A 22,319-nucleotide genomic window follows, 5' to 3' on the forward strand; every position below is an offset into this window, starting at 1 on the left:
GTCGGTCACCATCAACCCCAGCCAAAGGTTTGGATGGCTAAACAGCCAGCCCTCCATCTGGCGATCCATGGCCACCTACAGCCCTTCTGCCATGTGGCTAGTATTCAGCACCTCCACCTGTATCACAGGCCACCTGTGTTTGGCTGCATGGTAAGGGTTGGCCACAGAACAAGCAGTAGGTGTTCCCTTGCTCTCCAGTGCTAGGGACCACTGCACTGTGAGGGACAGGAAAGCAGCATGCCTCCCACTGCAGCTGGTTCACAGTTCCGCAGTGAAGTACACACTAATGACAGGTGCTACTGCACACAGCAGCCCTGACATGGCCTCCCTGCACAACAGGGACAGGGAAGGTACCACTTGCCTGCTGAAGGTGGTGCATGAGGGGATCTTGTAGTCAGGGCAAGCAGTAAGAGCACTGGCGTAAGCTGGCATTCTCCTCCAACTGGAATGGCTGGTCGTCCAAAGTGATCATCTCAGCCATGGCCTGGGTAATGAGATGAGGCTCTGGGTGACCAGACCGCTTGCCCACTGACTGCACCCAGTTGGCAGGAAACTTCCCCTGCTTAGAAGCAGGAGCTGGTGCCTTGCTACCACTAATTGAGAGTACTAGGGGTGTGCAGACAGGTTCGAATACAAACCCGTTCAATATCAATACTGAACCGGTTTGGTTTGAAGATTTGGGTTTGAGCCGAACCACTGTTCAGGGTTTGGTTGAGCCATTTTTAATGTTTAAAAAATTATTGTTTATTTTTTCTTTTACTTACCCCCTCCGGGGGACTTTTCTGAGGAGGTGGGGTGTGTGTGTGTGTGGAGGTTTCTCCTCCCCCTGCTGGACTTTTTTAATTCAAAAATTGCCCAGTTTGGGCAGTCTTTGTCCCTTTCCAGGCCTATTCTCTGGCATGGTGGCCATTTTGGAGGCTGCCGCACATGCACAGTGGGACCCTGAACGGCCTGGCTTCCAAAATGGCCACAGCAAGAGGGAAAGGCATGAAAAGGGCCAAATAACTCCCAAACCAGGTGATTTTCGGCACGAGGAAGGTTGGCGTGGGGAGGGAAACCTCCACATATGCCCCCTGTGGCCTCGAAGAAACCCCACAGAGGAGGTAAGTACTTTTTTAAAAAATGTACTTGCGAATTCCCCGAACCAGACTGGACCCGGGGAGGTTCAATGCGGGGGCAAAACCAAACTGGCCTGGTCTTGTTCGGGTATGGTTCAGATTCAAACTGAACCCGTCCAGTCAATTTTGTGCACACCCCTACGAGATGCCTCAGGCACTCTCTCTTTTTCTTCACAAAGGCGGCCCCCAGTCCACCATTCTCACTCTGTGCCTCCTCTGAGAGGCACACTAAAAGAGAGCGCTTCCTGGCCTCCCAGCCCCTTAAATACGTTTTGAAACCCATCCACCACCAGCTAATGGGGGCACAGGTGCCCATGACAACACTTGATTTGGATGCTAACAAGCCAACAAAAAAGAAAGCAGGTTACAATTAGTGGTGTGCATGGAACCACGTAGGCGTGGTCCGGCACTGGGGGGGTCTGGCTTTAAGGGGGGGGGTAGTACTTACCCCTCCTGCCGCTCTTCCTCCTCCGGCACTGTAGTTAATGGTGTAGTTTTGGGGGCGGCGGCATTCCTCCTTGCTGCCCCTGCCCCCGTCGTTGCCTGGAAGTTCCGAAAAATACCAGCATGCATGTGTGCATTGTGGCGCACGCGCGCCGTGATGGGTGCATGCGTGCTGGTATTTTTTGGAACAACCTTAACCTTGTATTATTCGAATACAACCTTAAATCTGGCAGGGTAAGACCACCTCTTTCTTTAGCATCAGTTAAATTTTTAAATTTAATTCTTGCCTTTTCCCTTGCCAAACAAATTTGGTTATGTCCTTTTGCCATTGCTTGAAACAGGTTAATATATCAATTATATGAATAGTCTGGAAAAGAAACAGCATTTTAGGTAAAGCATTCAGAACATAGTGCATTTCTGGAGATTTTTTTTTAATTTGAATTTTTAACAGTTCCACTTTAACTAGGTGTGAATTACTCTAAACATAGAGATAACTCTTTCTGACAGCTTTAGTGCTGCTTATTGCCTTCACCAAGTCAAGCCAGAGGTTTATACTGGACACACTGAGAGATCGAAGGAGAGAAAGAGACAGGTCTGGGAGACACAACTGAGGCACTGGACACTAATCTCCTTTGACTGTGTGGGTTAGGGATTGCTTTTGAAATCATAAATCCACATGAGTCATTCCTATTATTTCTCCCACCTCCACCACCTTTCCCCCTATTTTTGCTGAAGAAAGTTTAGTTCTGGTCAACAATAATAGCTTGCCCACTAGATTCTCCCCCGTCCCCACCCACTCACCTCTTCCACATCTAATTGAACTTGGGCCCCAAAGTCTCATCCACAACCAAGGAGCTGCAGAGTAGGAACGTGAGGGTTACACAAATATGCTCTCCTACTGAAAATATTCCACTTTTTCACAGAGAATATAATAGGTAACTTCTCTGCTATGCAATGTGATGTTGTGTTAACACCTGTCTTAAACGGTTTGTCAAAAAGAGTTAGACATACTCTATTCATGGAGGATAGGTCTATCAGAGCCTATATATGAATACCAGTTCCATTCCATTTTCATCTTTTAGCCAATATCCATTACCACAAGAGGCTGAAGACAAATTATGGAAGAATGCTGTTGCCATCATGCCCTAGTTGTGGGCTCTTATGAGGCATCTGAGTGATCATGGCCAGAAACAGAAAGGTTCCCAGACAAGCTGGAACCTAGCTCTGATCCAGAGAGGTTATCACGTTCATGTGATTAGTATTTTGCAGGCTGCAGGCTCTTTCATTCTTTCTTCCTCCCTACTTTCAGCTGATTTTTATCTCATATACACCTCATTGTGCCAGTCATGTATTCCATTTTGCATCAAAAGTCTTCTGTGCCACATTGAAATTGTCCATTTTCTCTTCACTCCTTAATTATTTTTCTTCCATTCTTCTTTTTAACTATCTCAGCACATTATTTTAGCTTTGCTCAGTGCATTGGGACTCTGGGCTCTCTCTTTCTCATATATATATATATATATATATATATATATATATATATATATATATATTTCACTCTATCCTTTTGGATAGTATTCTAGGATTCTTATTATGATTAACACAATACACTGAATAACTGAATCATCAAAAAGGAGGAGGAAATAAAGAATCCTTTTTATTATAGTGGGTGTAATACTAAGACTGTGCTAAAAAGAGAGAGTCTGTGTTGACCTCTGCATGCACGCCTCATTTTCTTTTGGAGAGGATTTTTGGGAGAAAGATTCAAATAGCCTTAAGCCTTGTTTCCTTTTTAATCTTCAAAAAAAAAAAATCTTCTCCTTATTGTCAAGCACTGTATAATTCAGCATGACAAAAAGATAACCTGAGAAGGGCTTATTCTTTGATGAAACCATCCAGTTTGGGTGAGAACCTTAAGAGTGGACAATGAACACATTTTCATGACATTATGGTGGAACTGGGAAGTTGATCTATTTTTCACTTCATTATGTTATGTTTTTGTTGTAAAAACACAACAAAAACACAATAGCGTTTGTCAAAATGCTGCTTTTTATCGTTTAAAGTTTTTATCATTCATCTTGCAGCCCAAGCAAGATTAATCATTAATCATTTTTATTGTCCTCTGTATTGATATTTATAGGGTTCCTGAGGAAGGCAGTAAGGATTTTCACACAACTGGGAGGTGCAGAGGGCAGGCGAGTGGGGTTAAGGTTGCACTAAACTTACCTTGCCCCCAGATGATCCAACAACATTGATGGGAAGCTGCACACAGGGCAGAACTACAGAGGCCAGGAGGATGTGTCCTGGCCTCCACATATCCCACACTGCACAGCATGATGAGTGTGGTGCATTGGGGGATACCCCTATGAAATGGACACTATTTGCACCTGTCTCTGTATGCGCTTGGGCTGCAAGCAGCCTGAGCACACACATGGTCCCGGCGACAGGGTTAAGGGTGTACTTGCGCCCTTGACCTTAGCTAAAGGCTGGACTTTGAAGTTGAGTTAATCAGACGGGCAGTGCTGGGATCATTGGGATTATATTCATTCTGATTCATTGGGATTGAAGTATATAACACTTGTTTTCTAGAGTTTAAGGGTCAGTTTTTTAACTGATGTATCTTAGCCACTCTCTGCACCAGATTAGGGGTGTGCATAAAACCCATTTTGCCAGTTCAGACTGGCCACTAAAATGACCTCCTCACTTGTGCAGAGGCCCAAACAGGCGGAGGAAGGGCCAAACTGGGCCACCACTGGAGCTGCTTACTCTGGGGGAGGCCAGTGGGGGTAGGGGAGAGCCGCCCCCGTCCCTGCCACCCCTTCTTGGCTGGCAGTGGTGGCACTTTTAAGTAGCTATTTACTTCCCGTCTTCCCCCTCTATCTTTAGGACAGATTCCTTTACTGGTAAGAGGAACCCTCACCGGATTCCCCTTTACCAGTAGAGTTCCTAACCAGCTCGGTTCAAACTAGGGATGTGCACAGAATCAGCAGGGGCTGGTTTGAAAGCAGGGGAAATACCTTTAGGGGAGGGTCCTCTTACCCCTCCTGCCGCATGTCCCCCACCGGTGCTGCACTTTAAAATGGTCCATCGGGGCGGCAGTGTACCTTCCTGCTGCCCCATTTCCTTGTCGGACCGGAAGTGACAGGAAGTACCCCGCGTGAGTGCACACATCAGCACATGTGTGCTCACATTGCACTCACACCGGATGTGTGCACAAGCGAGCATGACGTGCATGTGCACACGTCCGATGTGTGCACACACACTGAGTAGTTCCTATGAGGGAACGAGGCAGCAGGGAGGTACACTGCCACCCTGACGGACCAAAGTGCAAAAAATGCAATCCTTTTAGTACGCAACATTTCACACCATGATAAAGTATAGGAGAAGAAGTTATAACATTTTTAGTACAGGATATTTCACACCAACAACATAGAAGTCCAATTGCAGAAGAACATACGTCAGCAGTCCCATCAAGTAAAGACAATCAGGAGTCTCACTTCTTCCAATATTAATTTTGTAATGAGAAATCTCCTTGCAGCCTGAGAAGATTCCTTTCAGTCTCTTTAGGCTAAAGCAAGAATTCCCAGTGAATGAATATCTTGTCAGTGATGTGGAAAATTCACAAATTGTTTCATTGCTACCTGACAGGGATGCAATGATGCTTTTATAAAAATGGACAAAAATCTTGGAGAAATTTTACAATATTAAATATTCCCCCTTTTAAATATAATTTGCAACAATTTTTATCAATCATGGCTAATATCCAGACTAGTAGTGTACTGGTGCCGTGCCTGACATGCAGACTAATGCTGTGCTATCTTGTAAGGAGAAGGGGCAATTTCTGATTATCTGCCCTTTCTTATGTAGTCCACTGTGCCTCCCAAAAATGTGTCTCTGCAGGTTGTGCAACCTTCAGGGACATATTTTTGGGAGACACAGTGGGCTTCAGAATGAAGGGGAGAACATAAACAATAACCTCTTCCCCTCATGCAACAGCTCATCATTTGTTTGGATGTCAGCCATGGTTGCAACAGTGCAGTGCTGTTCTGGATGTCAACCAGTACCTAAAAATACAAAGCCACCATAAGAGTAAAACAGAGCAACAAACACGCTTTATACAAATATGACCACTATAATAATAAAAATGATCTTACATCTGACAGGCAAAGGGTCTTCAAACACTGATTAAATGGTATCAGAGAGGGAGGCAGGCAGCTTTGCCAAAGCCTAGGTGGGTGTAATGGCTAGTGAAACTCCTGTCTTCTCCGGCTTTTAACTGAAATTAATCTTAAACTGTTTGTTTTTATCCTATGAAATGGTTTTAACTTTTTATTCTGTGAAATTGTTTTTACTTTGTTTTATATTTAAATTGTTTTAAATCATTGTTTTAAATTGTGTACACCATCTAGAGATACACACACCAGGTGGTATATAAATATGACAAATAAATACATAATAAATAATAGTGTCTGCTTAGAGCTGGGGAGACTCAGGTATAAATCCGCTCTTAGTCAGGAAGCTCATGAGATGACCTTGAGCCTGTCACCATCTTTCAACCTAAGCTAATTCACAAGTTTGGGTGCGGAGGATTAAATTGGGTTCGCAGGGGGAGGAAATGATGTATACTGCTGTGAGTTCCTTGAAGGAAGGGTGGAATAAAGTCAAACAAATAAATAAAAATATGTTTTAATCTGAAAATCTTTATAAAACACTATACAAACAGTATCTTATACTTGTGCATATAAAAGATTTATAATATTGCCAATAGTAGTTGTAAACCTGGGGTGCTAGTACAGATTTGAGGATGGGACTGCTTTAAAATTCTGAAGACCAATCCAGATGACTAGAAACTATTACCATCATCAAGTAAATATAGACATAACATATTTGTGTGCATGTGCACACGGACGCGCACACATACAGAAAGACAGATAAAAACAAATCCCTCACTAATTTTATGAAAAATTGAATATATTTATTAACTATTTTAAACATTCCTAAACAGATGATCAAAATTTCTAAAAATAAATCACATCACAGGGTCCAGAAACAGGACCATCTATTAGGAACCGGCTGTTCAAGTTTGGTTTGAGTCCAAACTGGACACGAACCAGACTGGGCCAGTTCAGTCCGGCACCCCCTCGAACCTCGCTCCCCAGCCCGTTCGGTCTGGGGGGCTCGTGATTTTTTAAATTTAACTTTTTAACTTACTCTCTCCAGGGAAGTTGCTTGAGGTGGCGGGGAGGCGAGGGTGGTGATGGTTCCGCAGGGATTCCCCCTCCCCTGCTGGCCTCCCTTACTACCCAAACCAGCCTGTTCGGCCAGCTATTTGACCTGTTCTGGCCTTCCCCCTCTGATGCGGCAGCCATTTTGGAGGCTGCCACGCCTATGCAATGGGCCCCTGCATGGCCTGGGTCCCCACCACCGAACAGGGGGTGGTTCAGTTTGACCCCAGACAGTTAAACTCAACCAGTTTGATGTTGAACACGTTCGGCATTGAACCTGTTTGCACATCATTACCATCTGTACATCCCCTGGCACCTCCACAGAGGTGCTCAGTCCAGCTGGACCTGTGTTTAGGAGAGTCCAGTGGGAAACCGGTGTCTGCCACTGAGGCAACGTATAGCCTAGGGGGTCAAGTCAGTGAGGAAGCAGGGCTACTGCATCCTACCCTTATCAGGGTTGTCAAAGGGTACCTTGGCACCCCAAATGAGACCTCCTGCATAGCCATTCCAGCTCATTTCTGAGACTTCTAAACTGGGCCTCCATGACTTGTGTTCCCTTCTAGCATGTCCTTGCATTCCTTGCCTTGGCATTAAACTAGGCATCTGGATAATTAGGCATTTGGTTATCCTTGTACAGAGGCCTGAGGGCCTGAGGGCTAACAGAACAACTTCCCCAAACTCAATATTGGGTTATCAGAAAATAAGCCCATCTTTCCATCTGGCCCCTGAGAATCCATTGTTCTATTGTTTTCCTCTGAAACCCACTCTCCTTAATCATCATCCCCAAAGAAAGGTCCAGATGGCACCTCTTTTTCTATAAGAACAGCTAGTCAAAAGCCCCAAAGCATGCTGTCTCTGGGATCCATTCTAAAAACTGTTAACCCTTCTGCCTTCCTCCATCACACACCACCTTCATTGTTGAGAACTTGGCTGCTTCTCTAACCACATTGGACAGATTAAGATAGGGAGCACCCTTCCCTTCCCTCCACTCCCAGTAGCTTTCTGTTTTAATTCCCAATTCCCCCTTCCCCCCCTGGATACAATGTGTGTGTGTGTGTGTGTGTGTGTGTGTGTGTGTGTGTGTGTATTTGAGTGCTTCAGGTAAATTAGGAAGCTTTGGGGTTTATTTTCACCAGGGAAAGCAGGCAGCATGTTCCATGGTGTTCTCTCTGAATGTCTGAACATGGCTTCATTATATGAGTGCTGAATGCAATGTGTGAATAGGGCTTTAGTTGGACAATTACTAAAGTAGGCAAATATTCTTGGGAGGACTAAATTCACTGCAACTTAATTAGAGTCAGTGCTGGTCCATGACATGTCGCTATCTGAAGTGGAACACCAATTGGCACTCTTTCTCCCCTTTCTCTTTTTTCCAATTAAAAGCACAGCCCTAATTCCTTCCTTTTTTCAAATATCTGCTCCTTACTTGCTTTTGTATTAGGAAGGGAAGAGGAAAAGCAGGATAGTGCCATGTTGTCTTCCTTTTCAGGCTTCCATGCTACCCCTGAAAACTGCCCCACAATTTTCCTTCTGAAGTGGCCTATTGCTTCCCCGCTTGGTTTATGCTTACAATAGTTTGTGTATTTAACATTTAATGAAACCATGCTTTAGATAGTTGCCAAGCTAAGCATCTTTAGAGAGATGCCAGTGAGACCTGCTTGTCATTTTGAAAAGAGAGAGGCAGGAGACCTGAGCAAATTGCTTGCATAAATCATGGCCTGTAAACCCACTTCAAACCAGGATTTCACATCCTGAGGCTATTCTCACGAGTGAGCAAAACTGGGCTAAGGGAACCCAGGCTGGTTTCCCTCACTCGTGAGAACCAGCGGGCTTGAGGGTGAGCCCAGTGGTTCCATGGCGGCAAGCCCGCCTACATACAGTAGCTGCTCTCTTAAACACGGTTAATGGAGCAAGCTCTCTGTTAACCTTGTTTAAATTGGTCATGTGTCACACTCGTGTACACTCAGGAGAAGGGCACACTGGGGAGAGGGAGTGTGCACACTCGGGAGGAGTGATCCCAGGAATGTACCGTGCACTTGTGGGGCTCCAGAGAGCGGGGAGCCAAATGGCGGTGCTTCCCTGTGCCCAACCCCTGGAGCTGCTGGGTAAGCCGTGGCTGGGCACAGGAGCACTGGAGACAAGCCGCCACTCATCTGGGCAGGTGATCCGCCTGCCCAGAGCCCAAAGGAGGATCAGCTGTGGGGAGGTAAGTGCTTTTCGGGCTTCCTCCCCACAAAAGAGGGTAGCCCTGCCCACGTTATGGTGGGAAGAGCCTCCCTGTCTTGTACTCAGTTCCTATCATGGTTTAATCATTCTGAAGTAATGCTTCACAACGGTTAAGCAAATGATGCCACCGTTAAGCATTATGTAGGTATAGGCTTACCACAATGTTGCTTTCAACATGCATTGCATTGATTTATCCAAAAGTACATTTAAGTGTTAACTTTATAATATGGAAGTCTAAATTGCAATGATGGTATGAAAATAAGAATTAGTCATAATAGTAGACAGAGCAGAGCCATACTCAGACATTGAGCCGGGTCTCACAATCAGTGAGACCCAGTTTATCAGGGTGAGCGGGGAGAGCGGGCTAAGCCTGCTCTCACCGCACATGAGCAGGGAGGGAGCCCTGGGCGGCTAGATCGGCTGCCCACACGATTGCCAGATCCGTGATGGACCCAGCGGGGGTTGGGGAGCTTGGGGGCTGTGCGGCCTGTGCGGCTAGCGCGCAGGGCATAATGGGGAGACCCCCAGAGCTGGAAGGCAGCTTTTCACCTCCTCTCCGGAGGTCTCCTTGTGAGTAGCCGCGGCGTGGAGCTGCGCTGCGGCTTCTAATGATCGGAAAGTCCGGGTTTGCGGAGCTCTCGCTCCGCAAACATGGACTAAGGGGAGGGCTAAAAAAGCGGGCTAGCCGCTTGTAAGCCATTCATGATCTACTCATGGCTACTCATGATCGGAAAGCCTGGGTTTGCGGAGCTAAGGGGAGGGCTAAAAAAGTGGGCTAGCCGCTTGTAAGCCACCGGGCTCACCTGCGAGCCCAGTGGTTTACACGATCAGCCAAAAGCGGGCTAGGCTCTCCCTAGCCCAATTTTTGCGGATTGTGAGACTAGCCCCATTGTTTGTACATGCATTCAGATGTCTGTACACATATACATTTTTTTGTGTCAATCACTGTACAGGTTTTCACTTTAAAAGTGAACTTTGTTCTCTGAAATGCAGAATACAGATAGAAAGCATACTATAATATGTGTGTGGAATACAATGTATGAAAAATTGTACATGTGTACAGATCTATATGAGAGTACACTACACAGATTGCACATGCATTGAACAGAATGCATTAATAGGGTTCAGATGCCTTTATTTTATACATCTGTCCTTGGTAATGCACACAATTGGTAACTGAATGCCATTGGTTTTGGAGATCAAAGCCTCCCAATTTAAAAAAGTGAGCTTATTCACAGTCGTGCAAAACTGGGCTAAGGGAACCCAGCCCGGTTTTGCACATGCATGTGAACCATCAGGATCAGGCCCAATACTGGCGGCTATACAGCGGCAAACCCACCAAAATAGCTTCCCTCTAAAATGAGGTTAAGGGAGCAAGTGCTCCCTTAACTTGGTTTTTTGTTCATGTGTCAGCCTCTGCTGCTTTCAGCCATTGCTGTCACACTTGGGGCGGGGGGGGGGTGTTTCCCTATAATGCACCATGCACTCACACAGTGCATTATTGGAGCTCCAGGGGGCATGGCAATGTGTAGTGGTACATCCTGGTACCCTGACCCCCAGAGCTGCCGGTCATCTGGGCAAGTGATCCGCCTGCCCAGAGAAAGCATGGAGATCGTCTGCGGGGAAGGTAAGTTAAACCCTCTTTCCCTGCAGACTGCCCTGGAGCTCTTCTCACCGATCGCATGGTATGAATGACAGGTTCTATTTGTTTTTCTTATAAGAAGGCACTTATCCTTCAATATTCAGCATAATTTTTACTATACAGGCAACACCTGTTAAATGAAACCAGAACCTTTTTACCAATTTGCAAGAGATGTGAAAGAATCCTTTTGAAAGCAAGTGAAAGAGGACTTTAAAGCACAATTGAGCTGCAACCCATTCATAAACTAACTACTCATAGTTAATCTCCTCCGCCTTGTTTTAAAGGTCATAACATGGATTCCTGATCTGAATGGATTCCTGAGGACTTGATTACCCTCTGTCCAGTCTCTTATGTAGGAATTTCTGTGAATAGAAATTGGACCTATTTTACAGAAACATCAGTAATGAGACAAAGTGAGTGGAATCAATTGGTGTACACATGTTTGAGTTTCCTGGGAGAGATGTTTCGCTAGCTACCACAGTCTGTTTAGGTAGCTAGCATTGTGGCAGCTCACATGAATTACTTTGCTATCTGCATGTCAGTGACAATCAGCGCAGTCCTGTGAAAGAACATTCCTCTGAGTCTGAAGCTGGTAGAGGACAAACAGTGGCTGAGCAGTAAACAAGAGCTTATTTCACATCTGTCAGAGAATTTGTGAGTAAAGAAAGGCTGGCTTTTGACTGTGAAGATAGGTGGCTTTTGGCTGTGAAGTACATCCAAATGGGCAGAGAGCTCCAATTAAACAAAAAACTCTATCTCTCCCATATAACCTCATATTAAAAAGAATATGACAAAGTGTAGACTATAGACCTTTTGTGCTAAGCTCTTTTATGGTTCAGTATGAATACCATAGGACCCTTGAACATTTTAGCAAGTTTTATAGCAATAAGAATATTACTGGTCATTCACCTGGTACACTGAAAATGTAACTTCAGTGCTTTTGGAAAGGATGCTTCATTTGCAAGGAAAGATAGAGATCTGTGGATCCACCAGGTGCTGCTCCATGGAGTCTTGTCAGAAAGCTGAATCAAGTCATTTCATTCTGCTAAATCTTCAGAGAGGAACACTTGTTCTGGAATGGCTTCTGTAATGCTCTGCATTTGGGGGTTTAAATTGTGCTTACTGACTTGTTGCTGCAACACAGACCTTCACTTCTGAGATGCAGATGTCTTTATTTAGTGAGAGGTAAATAAACTAACTCCCACCCCTCATTGAACTGATGGGGAATTGGAATGAGGGGAAATGATCTAGTACTGTCTGGAGATCGACATCAATCCCCTTCATCCCAAAGCCCTTCTGAATCAGTGAAGGGAAGGATTTTTGAAACTACCTCACACTAGATCAGATAACTTAATGAGGCAAGGTGGATTTAGCACACCACAGGGGACTACACTAGACCTTATTTGCATGTCCTAAAGCCCCCAAGGCAAGGAAAGGGAGGCAAAAGCCTCCCCCCTTCCTGCCCTAGAGACCTCTTGGTATTTCCAAATGGAAAGTCACAGCTCATTCAGAAAGCTTCTTGGGGGACAAGGTGGACTATTCAAGGTGGGACAACAGGGTAGGGTCACTTGATCTCAGCTGACCCTGCACCACTGGGGCCCACCACACCAGAAAAACCAGGGAAACTTGAGCTAGTACTTTCACCATGACCCAAGGGCACTACACTAGTTTCATCCTCTAACACAGAGATGTCCCCTGAGGACCTGCCAGCCCTAGTAAAGCTTCTGCTCATGCTCCATTATTTCCAAACAAGTTGGATTTTCTGTAGTCTGAAGGGACTGATGAATCATAGGGGAAACAAAGCAGGAGGTAACATCATGTAGATGTCTCATAAAAAATAAGCAAACCAATGATGGTAAATGCCTAGTGTGAAAAGCATTCTGGATCACCGATTAGGGCTACTTAACAGCGTAGACATGTGATCAGCCACTGGATCCTCACTCATATCTTCATAATGCATTGCTTCAAGATCAATTGTAGTGTAGGAAATTTGTTTGTTATACTATATTATATTATATTATATTATATTATATTATATTATATTATATTATATTATATTATATTATATTATTTGTGCACTGATCCAAACATACATGTCTGGGCAGTTTACAACATAAAACAAATTAGAACAGAAAGTAAAACATTAAAACAATTTAAAACCACAAGTCTAGATATAAAGCTTGGATGAAGAAATGTGTCTTTAGAGAATTTTTAAAAGTTTTCAGTGATGGGGAGGGTCTTATTTCAGTAGGGAGCACATTCCAGAGTCTCGGGGTGGCAACAAAGGAGGTCCGTCCTTGAGTAGCCACCAGAGAACCAGATGGCAACTGCAGATGGACCTCTTTGGATTATTTCAGTGGGTGATGGGGCTCATAGTGAAGAATGTTCTCTTAAGAGAACATATATTCTCATATGTTCTCTTAAATTCCCTGGGCCCAACCTGTTTAGGGCTTTATAGGTTATAACTAGCACCTTGTATTTATTTTGCCAGGAAACTATTTTGCCCAGAAACATATTGAGGCTATTCACATGGTCTGCAAAAATTGGGCTAAGGGATCCTAGCCCGATTTTTGCAGCCCGTGAGAACCACCAGGCTCGGCTGCGCTGTGCTTAAACCGGGTTTGAAGAGCGAGTGCCTTGCAAACCTGCTTTTAGTAATCATGAATTTCCGCTGTGTGGCTCCGTGCCACAGCTACTCATGAGTAGACCCCTGGAGTGGAGGCGAAAAGCCACCTCCCGGCTCCAGGGGTCTCTCCAGCATGCCCTGAGTGCTCGCGCAGGGCATGCTGGAGCTTCTCGGGCTGATCGGCCCCAGCTCCCTCCAGCACCCACCAGCTCTGTAACAGAGCCAGCAGTTGTGTGGGTGGCAGCTTCGGCTGCCCAGAGCAGACTGTCTGCTTGTGTGCAGGGAGAGCAGGCTAAGCCAGCTATCCCCACTCACCATCCCCAGGCAGGTCTCTGTGATCGTGAGACCCACCTCATTGAGGCTCTCCACATGAGCACTGTGGAGAGCCGTAAGAGGTTTGATAGGGAGAGCAGGTCAAGCCTGCTCTCCCCACACACAAGCATCAGCCTAGCCCTTCTCTCCCCACACATGAGCATCCACCGGCCGATCTGGCCACCCACATGATTACTGGCTGTGTCACGGAGCCAGTAGGGTGGTGGGGATTAGAGGTTGCCTGGCCCCCGGAAGTCCCAGAATGCCCCACATGAGTGCGCAGGACATTCTAAGGAGACCCCTGAGGCCAGGAGGCTTGTTGTAGCCTCCCAGTCAGTGGTCTCCTCGTAAATCACGATCAAAAGAATGGGGCGACTCATTTGAGCAACTCATTCACAGCAACTCACAATCAAAGAATGGGGTTAGCGGACTGCTCGCTCCGCTAACTTCTTTTAGGGGAGGGGTATTTTGAAGAGCTAGCAGCTGGGAGCTGCAAAGCTCCCGGTGCTGCACACAACCTCCCCAAACCAGGCTAGACTCTCTTAGCCCAGTTTGGGGATGTCGTGAGAATAGCCTCATTGGTTTCCAATGTAGTTCATTTAATATAGGATTAATATGGTCTCTTCAAGATGACCTGGAAACCAACCTGACTGCTGCATTCAGTATCAACTGCAGTTTTCAGACTATGTACAGAAGCAGCCCCACATAGATTGCCTTGCAGTAGTCAAGTCTGAAGGCCAAAGCTGACAGAAAGTACTTCTGGCCACTGCCTCAGTCTGTGATACCAGAGACAGATTTGGATCCAGAAGCACTTCCACACTGGGGTGATTCTCACGATTCTCACAGCCGAGCCCGGTGGTTCTTGAGCGGGTAACCTGCTCGAGAACCCCTGCTAAAAAGTAGGTTTGCGGAGTGAGCGCTCCAGCAAACCTGCTTTTTAGGCTCATGAGTAGCCGCGGCGTGGCTTCACGGCGCACCTACTCATGAGTAGACCACCGGCTGGGAGGCGAAAAGCCACCTCCTGGATCAGGGGTCTCCCCAGTGTGCCCTGTGCACTTGCGCAGGGCATATTGGGGCTTGTGGGGGCCGTGCAGCCCCCGCTCACCCCCTCTCCAGCTCCGCCATGGAGCCGGCCATCGTGTGGGCGGCTGATCCGGCCGCCCAGGGCTCCCTGCCCTCTCTCCTGCCCCCTCCCTGCCCTCTCGTGAGCGGGGAGAGCGGGCTTAGCCCGCTCTTCCCGCTCACCAGGAAAAACCGGGTCTCACTGATTGTGAGACCCGGTCCACTGTGTTCCTCTTCCTTCTGGGGAAGTATGGCCCATCCTGAACTGGCAGATCAAAATTATCTACTGGGTACTGATCCCACACAATAAGTACCTCTTTCTTATTTGGATTCAGTCTCAGTTTGTTATCCCTCATCTAGCCCATCATTCCTTCCAGGCAGGCATTTAGGGATGTTATGCCTTCTCCTGATGATTCTGTCATAGATAAATAGATTTGGGTTTCATCAGCATACTGATAACATCCTCCACCAAATCTTCATAATGTAGAATAGTCCTATGCAATATGTAAGAAGTGAACACTAACAATGTTCTAAAGCCTATTACTACTACTGCTATTACTACTAAAGGTAAGGTGTGCCATCAAGTTGATTTCTATTCCTGGTGCCCACAGAGCCCTCTGGTTTTCTTTTGGTAGAACACAGGAGGGGTTTACCATTGCCTCCTCCCATGCAGTATGAGATGATGCCTTTCAGCATCTTTCTATATTGCTGCTGCCCGATTTAGTACCAGCGGGGATTCAAACCGGCAACCTTCTGCTTGTTAGTCAAGCATTTCCCCACTGTGCCATTAGGTGGCTTACTATTACTACTACTACTATGAAAATTTATACACGGCTTTCACTGTATTGAATATTGAGCCTAGTATTCAGTATACATACACTATATTGAACTAGCTGAACACACACAAAGCATCTGTGTAATAGGGCTCTGTTGCTCTCCTTGCCCCTCGCCACAGCCCCTGCTTTATTGCTCAGTGTCAGCCACCCACTCTCAGCTGCCCCTCCTGCTCGTTCACTCGCTTACTCTCCCCTCCCCACCACTCACTCTCTCACTCCCCTTCCCCCACTTGCTCTCTTGCTTGCCCCCTCCCCACCACTCACCCGCTCACCCCTCCCCACCACGCAATCACCTGCCCCCTCCCCACCACTCATTTGCCCATTCTCCCCTCCCTGCTGCTCATTCGCTCACTCGTCCCTCCCCACTCACTACCTCAACCCTCCCCACTTACTCGCCCATCCGCTCACTTGCCCGCCCCTCCCCACTTGCTCACTTACTTGCCCCCTCCCCTCCGCTTGCTCAGTCACTCGCACCCACCCTTTTGTCTTGCCACCCTTTTGTCTTCCCTATCTGCATATGGAATCCCCACTGCCCAATCGCCACGGTGCTTCTGTTCTGTTACCTCCGACTGGTAAAGCACTGTGTGGGCAGGGCTTGCCAGGTACAACCTTAGTGTATTACTGTATATATATATAGGTGTTTGAGCCTGACTTTTCCAGTATTATAAACAGTGCACATCTACAGCTATTTTGTGTTCACTTACACATAATTCCAAAATCTAAATAATATTAAGTGGCCCTAAATTCTGTGGCTGACATACAGACTAACACAACTTCAATAAATGAATGAATGAGTACATTCATTCATTGAAGTCATGTTAATATTGCCCTAAAATTCATCAGTTTATTCATTCATTCTTTCCCCTTAGATTCAGTGGGACTACTACCTGCACGACTCTTGCTTATAACATTGCTGACTGACATCCAGATGCATTTGCTAATGAATAGTCCATTTAAATTAATGGGACAAATAAATCATGCTTAACGTACCATGTTGATTTCATTGGAGTGACCCACAAGTAACTTAGCAAGAGACAACAAATTTGTGAAACAGTCTAGAAAGATGAATGTGAGTAACACAAACATATATGTAAATGTACAACTTTTATAACAAATCCCAAACCATACATGAAACCAGCATATACAATTATGGTAAAGATGGAACAATAGGCAAATGCAAATGTTCAGAGTCCAATCTTCACAGCTGGAATACACAACATGAAAAGTACTTCAAAGCTGGAGATGGCAAAACAAATCTTCGTTCTTCACAAGTATGAGACATGTAAATCCTTTACAGGTGTCTTAGGTTATCTTCGCCTGTTTTGAAAGCAATCTTCCTCAGAAGTATGCCAAATCTATATATAAACAACAAACAGTAACATAATATACATTTACATATATGCCTGTGTTACTCACATTCATCTTTCTAGACTATTCCATGGATTTGTTATCTCTTGCTTGGTTTTTTGTCCGCGATTCCCTATATGGTATTGCCACAAGTAACTTAGCCTGGATGTCAACTACTGTTTTCCAGACTAAGTAGCATGAAATTTACAGATTCTGGGGAGACACCTCCAGGTGATCATACGTGCCAACTTTCCAACAGATAGGACAAAGGGTTCTATTCTAGAGACCTTTAAAAACAAAAGCATACAAACTATAAGCTTCCTATCATTTTCAATGGGAGAAATAAGTGGTAGGTTCTCCTTCACTGGAGAATTTCTAACAGAGGCTGGATAGGCTTCTGTCAGGGATGCTGTAGTAGTTTCTTGCACTGAACAGGGGGTTGGATTAGAAGCCTCCAAAGTCCCTTCCAACTTGAAAATTCTGTGACTCTCCTTTTACTCTTTCTAGTCAATGGGCATAAAATTTGCAGATCTTATAGGACCCCTCCATCAGGCCTGACAAATTTCAGACAGACTGGACAAAGGGGCCCTATTAAAATGGCACCTAGACACAGCCTAACTGCTATTTAAATTATGGTAAACAGAAATAAAAAGTATCATCACTACATCCATGTCCTTGTACATTCTGTCTGCTGTTCATTATATTGACTGCAAATGGGCAAATGCACTGTTCTTGTGTATTAAAGTGTGTGTATGTGTGCGTGTGCATGTTTAACAGAACGATCAAAATCTGACAAATATGAATAGCAGGAGTGGGAGGTCATTAGTTTGGATGCAGTTTCAGAAGCACAATCTCAATAGTATCATGAGAGAGAGAACAAGGAATAACAGGAATGGTAAATCTGTTTTTGGGAAAGTGATTTTTAAGTATGCTAATTCAAAGCATTTTCAAAAGGCTCCAATATGCTAAGAATAAAGGAGCAAATTGGAATACTGCATAAATCTATTTTTTTGGGGGGGAGGGGAATAATATTCAAATATATTGCTCTGGGGAACACAAGGCAAGCTAAACAAAAGCACCCAGTATACTGGGAAAGAAGAATAGGGGGGAGGGCGTGGTTGATCAATACTGGAAAGGATTTCCAATGAACTGCTTCAATGAAATCCAAAGTAGGGATATGCAAACAGGTTCGATGTCGAACGTGTTCAACACTGAACCAGTTTGGTTCCACCGTTCAGGGTCGAACAGAACCATCCCCTGTTCAGTCCAACTCCGGACTGAACACGCCCCCCCCCACTGTTCGGGGGGGGATCACGGACTTAAAAATAATAATTTATTTTTTAACTTACTCCCTTCAGGGGAGTTGTTGGAAGTGCGGGGTGTGTGTGTCCACATAGGTTCCCACTCCCCTTGCCAGCCTCCCTTCATTGGCTCTTTGGACCATTCGGGCCTTCCCCCTCTGGCGTGGAGGCCATTTGGGAGGCTGACACGCCTGCACAATTGGCCTCTGCATGACCCAGGCCACACAGAGGCCAATTGCACAGGTGTGGTGGCCTCCAAAATGGCCGCCGCACTGGAGGGGGAAGACCCAGCTGAATGGCTGGTATAGGCATGAAGGGAGGTCGGCGAGGGGAGGGGGAACCTGTGGAACCCCTCTGCTGCCTCCAGCAACTCCCCTAAGAGAGTAAGTTAAAAAAAATCATTTTTTTAAATTAAAAAAAGTCTATGGAACCACCCCCCCCCCGACCGAACCAAACTGGGGGGGGGGTGTTCAAGGTGGTGCCAGACCAAACTGGCCTGGTCCAATCCAGGTCCAGTCCAGACTCGAACCGAACAGGACCAGCAGGTTCCATGCACACCCCTAATCCAAGGTAAACTGCCTTTAATCTGAAACAACTCAAGACCAATGCAATCTCATAAACTGATAATAATATAAGGAAGATGGGATAAAGTCATGTTAGGAAAAATAGAATTAAAATTTGCTTTGTTTCCCATTCAAATGAAATGCACATATATGTTCATAGACATTCTTCATGTGCATGTTCAATATATCTTGATCTTGTTTAAGGTTGTTTCACGGACCTTTGTTTACACATTGGTCTTTTGTCCGTGATTCCCCGGGTTTCATTCTATTTCTATACTAGCAAAGAATCTGGCTTGAAATGTTTAAGCAGTATACATTGACCAAATGTCAACCTGTTAGGAAAGGTGGGACTGTCACTTCAGCAGAGCTGCGAAGAGTTTCCTTGCCTGTCAATTTCATTAGTGACCCAATTGTTTCATACTTTTCTTCGGACCGTGGCGTAGTTTAGCATCTCTGGGCCTTTCTGATGAAATAACATGGCACCTTTTATTATAACTCTTTGCAAGTAAAAATGGCAATGCCATCCAGATTCAGAAAATGAAATGAAAATTGCTGGGACCATTTTAGATTATCACCATGTCAGCTATTTTACATTGTCATGACTGCCAACATCTCACAGAATTAGTGTTACACTATATAAAATGGATGACTGAGTTTAAAAATGTGTGACATGACAAATGACAGGTAGGAGGGACCCAATCATTGTTATGAAATACTGTGGGGGAAAGAACCCCAAGTGTCCCTTGGTCTTTAATGAGGCTTTTGCTCATTTTTATGATCCTCTGTGCACCTCAGACCAGTCATCTAGTGATGGAGAACACACAGGGTATTTACAAGCAGGGAGGAAAAGAATAGGCTGTCGGATTCTGACAAATTATCCCTGGAGAAGAAAATAACTCCTTAAGAAATATAGTTGGTGTTAAATTTAATAAAAGCTGGGTCTGATAGATTCCCTCTGGAATTCTGCAAGACCTTTCATATGCACTTTATCCCCCACTGCTGTCAGAGAGTTTCTGAGAAGTTTTAATACAGTATCAGAAGAATTCTCCTTCTAACCATATACTACAATTATTTCTCAGTTCCCACCCTGCCCTGGGGAACGAAGGCAAACTTAAATGTACCGATCTCAACTTGTCAGTTAATGCAAACTTAATTGCCAGATCCAGACATCTCATTTCTGGCTAAAAATGGAGGTACAACACAAACTTGCTTTAAAAAAAAAAAAAAAAAATTAGTAACCAGCTTAGAAAGTTGCAGTAAAGGATGGTCTAATGAGCCATCCATTCAGACCTACTTTTAAAAAAATGTGGGGGGAGAGAAATAAGAAAAGAAAGGTCCATTTATGCCTGCACACAAAGCATTTAAAGGAGTTAAGTTGGAAATAAGTTGGAAATAATCACAATTCTAAATGTATGTGGGAGGTTAGAAACAGAAAAGGACCTTTGGGCATTTCCCCCCCTTTTGAAAAGCTAAAGGGTTTATTTTTGCTTTCTTTTAACAATGGAAGTTTATACTGGGTTAGTTCAGATGAAACTTTCAGTGTGTGATTAGATTCCATTACCCATGTAAAAATAATCATCTGTATGGAAAACCACACATTCTCTACCCTGGATTTAAACACTAGATGCACTGTGGGATTTAGAATGTGGGGTAGCCACTATCATGTGATTAGATGATCATCTGAATCATGTGATTAGATGATCATCTGAATGTGGTGCCCCCGCCCCTTAACCAGAGTGTCTGAATTGTAAATGGGACAGAGCCCAGGACTGGATCGTCCAGTTATGTAGGTGGGGCTTACTTTTAGCACAATTTTTTTCTCCCTAACTGAGGTGGAGAGTTGTGAGAAAGTCCTTTTAATCTCTGCCATGCTGACATAGGTGGAATAAGTGCAGCTGAAAAGACCAGCATGCTGTTTACAAGTTTCACTCACTGTCTGGTATAAAATAAATGTGGAAAACTGTGGGGCTATTCTCACGAGCAGGAAAAATCGGGCTAGGAGAGCCTAGCCCGATTTTTGCTGCTCGTGTAAACCACCTTACAAGCGAGTAGCCTGCTTTTGTAGCCCTCCCCTAGGCCCGGGTTTGCGGAGGGAGCACTCCGCAAACCCGCTCGCGCAGGGCATACTGGGGCATCCGGGGGCCACGCGGCCCCCAAACTCCCCAGCCCCCACCAGCTCCGTCATAGAGCTGGCAATCGTGGGCTCCCGCTCTAATCATGAGCGGGGAGAGCGGGCTTAGCCTCTCTCCCCTCTGCTGCAGAAACCAGGTCTCACTGATTGTGAGACCTGGCTCTGCGTGCACCTGTGTGTTTGAGTTTCAAACATGATTTTTTTTCCTGTGAAAAAAGGGGGCAGTCTTATCCACCCAGTAAAAGCCTTAAGGGTCACCCTGGTTCCTTGTCTTCACTCCCACACCTTATAGAGCCCCTCTTACAGCCTATTCATTCCCCCACCCCCGCAATACATGTCTCCTTGCTGGGATCTGACAGAACATTTTGGCTAGGAAGATCCTAGTCAGGTTGTGGGTGAAGGATTGACAAAGAAAGATTGCAAGAGGAGAAAGCCCAAGGTGGGATGGGGAAAACCAGACCACCAGACTGGTCTCTTAAGGCAAAAGGGTCACCCTTGGCCTTCTCTTCCCCACCTTCCAGGACCCCACTTACAGCTACAAAACTGTGTCTTTTCATTCTCCAGCAGAAATCTGAGGTTGTGGGTTTGGAAACTGTGAGGATCCTTTCCTATAAGAGGGTTTTTCTCAATGTGAAACTCACAATAGTGCTCACTATTATCTATCTATCTGCTTGGGCCTCACTCACTCATTGTCATGGAACGTTGTCCCAGGCCCCGACCAAAGCACAAAAAATAGAAACATCTATCTAATTTTTGCAGGTAGGTTCCAAACCTTGCCCGGATTACCAAAATAAATAAACAAATACCATGTCCCACAAAAATACATTACTTTCCCAGAAAATGTGGGGAAATGCTCCCATTGAAAAGCATGGACAATGAAACCTCGTAGAGCTAGGAAAGGCTAGAGTCACAGAGAGAGATAAGAGGTTGATATTTGGAAGAATACTTGCAAACTTCAAGCCTTTACTAATATATATATACCTAGGGTGCACTGTGAGATTACCAAACATGCCCACTTAATTTGTGTACTTCAAGCTATCAGGCAAACATGTCTCAATAGAAAACAAAGGAGCCACCTTTCAGTAACACCTTGGGAAATCATTGCATCTCAATTGCTGATCATTTTAAAAGTAGATCATTCTAAATAAATAGTTGATCACTAAATAAAAGGTAGAGTCTGATAAAATGACTCTATCATTTTATGTACTTATATCTATATAGGCTTACCACCTTTATTTCAAAGAACAGTTCTTTATTTAGCATTAACATATACCTGTTCTTTATGAACTTAATACAGAACTCAGTTTGTTCTATATTTTTAGCTCTCTGAGATAGGCCAGACACTGACTGCAGTGAACACACAATGAAGAGGCGGGCTTCACGTTGCAGGCCTCTAGGAAGCAGTCTTTTTCAGCCCTGCAGACTGGATAGCAGATTGCACTCTGGTACTACAACTCCCATGATGAAGCTCATTTTTGTAGCCAAA

The 22,319-nt window shown here is 45.1% G+C and overlaps 1 long non-coding RNA gene across 1 annotated transcript; it reads right to left on the reverse strand.

Annotated features, from left to right (window-relative positions):
- Positions 1-16,578: 16,578 nt before the first annotated feature.
- On the reverse strand, positions 16,579-21,841 carry LOC128342276 (uncharacterized). The gene is made up of 2 exons (XR_008314884.1): positions 21,367-21,841; positions 16,579-16,846 (listed from the first exon to the last, which is right to left on the reverse strand). It is a non-coding gene; the product is annotated as an uncharacterized LOC128342276 (long non-coding RNA).
- Between the last annotated feature and the right edge of the window lie 478 nt (positions 21,842-22,319).

The sequence above is a fragment of the Hemicordylus capensis genome, chromosome 2 (genome assembly GCF_027244095.1).
Source record: "Hemicordylus capensis ecotype Gifberg chromosome 2, rHemCap1.1.pri, whole genome shotgun sequence".
Classification (NCBI taxonomy): Eukaryota; Metazoa; Chordata; class Lepidosauria; order Squamata; family Cordylidae; genus Hemicordylus; species Hemicordylus capensis.